Source organism: Sinocyclocheilus grahami, unplaced genomic scaffold (assembly GCF_001515645.1).
Source record: "Sinocyclocheilus grahami isolate Dianchi unplaced genomic scaffold, SAMN03320097.WGS_v1.1 scaffold11796.1, whole genome shotgun sequence".
NCBI lineage: Eukaryota > Metazoa > Chordata > Actinopteri > Cypriniformes > Cyprinidae > Sinocyclocheilus > Sinocyclocheilus grahami.
In genome coordinates this window covers 4,786-6,387 of record NW_015514046.1, presented here as the reverse complement: position 1 = coordinate 6,387, position 1,602 = coordinate 4,786, and the positions used below count along the sequence as shown (strand labels likewise).

The following is a 1,602-nucleotide window of genomic DNA, read 5'->3' as shown; positions in this document are numbered from 1 at the left end:
TTGCCCTTCCTCTTATCTGCACTGCATTACTTTCACAGATGGCCAGTGTTACCTTGGGCTCAAAAAGAGTGCTGTGGACAAAAACCACAGGATGTCACAGTTTCTTGTGCCTCGGTTACCCAGTCTGTTGGGGTGGGTGGGTGGTGAATGGCTATTTACTCTGGGTTGACTTCTTAGGCCTTAAATGACTAGGATCCTGTCTGGAGGGCTTATTTTTACTCACCATTTGCTCCGATTTCTCTGCTTTGTCTTTGATGTCTTTGATTTTGCCAAAGAGTTGCTGGATGGCTTTCTGGGCCTCCTCCAACGCCTGGAAGAGGAGACAAAAGATCTAAGATGACCCAAAACAGCACCGCGGTAGCATTTTCTTACAGCTCTCTGTCAGTTTGATGTTTTCCGTGAAACAGCAACCTGAAGTTCACTGGCTTGAGTTGAATTTGTGTTGGGCTGGTTTCATCGCTTTCAGACTAGGTGATTAGAAAAACATACACTCAATCTAAATCTTTACGCCACATGAAAAGCAATTAATAATTAACTCATATTTAATATGAAAATACAGGCTGAATGACATTTTAAGGAACATGCTTCCTGCCTGCCCGCCTGACCTTCCAGCCACTATATTATTTTTAGCGGGAAGATCACCGCACTTCAACAGGGTGGGGAACAAACCGCACAGCCTGATGAAACCAGTTTTTACTTGACATTCTTGCAAGCAAAGCCTGCAGCAGTTGCGCTGTTGGCCATTCCACAAACTGCCCCGCCTGATGCCACCACATCACAAGGCTCCTGGCTCGGCACTAATGGGATCTGATCTTCCTGGCCACTCAAATGCACAGTCACGGCCAGTGGCGCACCTCCCAATGCAGCCACACTGCCAGTGTTTGGACTCTGACAATGCATAATTACTACTTCTTTCAAGAGCAGCTGCAGCACTGGATGAGTGGGAATACTGGCCGTGGCCAGTGTATTTAGAGAGACGTGCCTGGGCTGAGAGCAGAGAGAGTTTGGCCGTGTCTTTTGCCTTGCTCCTTCACAGGCAAATGAAATGCTAACAGCCGGCACCAGCTGCCCCCTGGAATTTACCCTTTTTTACAAGCCACCTCAAAAACACAGAGATGCTTTGAGCCACACACATACTGTGTTAACAGTGCACCCTCCTTTCTAAGAAAGGATTCTTCAAATTGCAGTATTGACTTTTACAGCACTGAACAAGAAGCAAAACTAGAGCCCAGGTGTTAACTGGGATGCATCTAGTTTAAAGGGCCTCATTGTACTGTAGTAGTAGTGCCATAGAATGGCAGTAGAAGCCATCCAGAGCTGATATCCGAAAGTTAGAAAGATGGACTGCTTGTTGGAAAACATTCCCTGGGTTTCCTCCTTATACTGCTGATCAGGAGAATGAGAAAGAGTTTTATTTGGATCTGGCAGGAAGGAGAGCAGCTGCTACGCATGTGGACTTTATTTGCAGTTTCAGGATGTTTTCCCCCCCAAATGGTTTAGGTAGGCCACAGACTATAGAACGACATGGATGCTGGTAATGGATGCATTTCCCTGAAGTGTTGTGACTCGACTGAAGAATATGTAGAAGTGTTGAGAAAGAAA

General features: G+C 46.1%; 1 long non-coding RNA gene across 1 annotated transcript in view; it reads right to left on the bottom strand.

Annotated features, from left to right (window-relative positions):
- Window positions 1–225: 225 nt before the first annotated feature.
- Window positions 226–1,602, bottom strand: part of LOC107578754 (uncharacterized) — a 5,915-nt gene continuing 4,538 nt past the window's right edge. Inside the window, exon 4 of the long non-coding RNA XR_001608381.1 lies at window positions 226–310. This is a non-coding gene — a long non-coding RNA (uncharacterized lncRNA). The remainder of the gene's footprint in view (window positions 311–1,602) is intronic.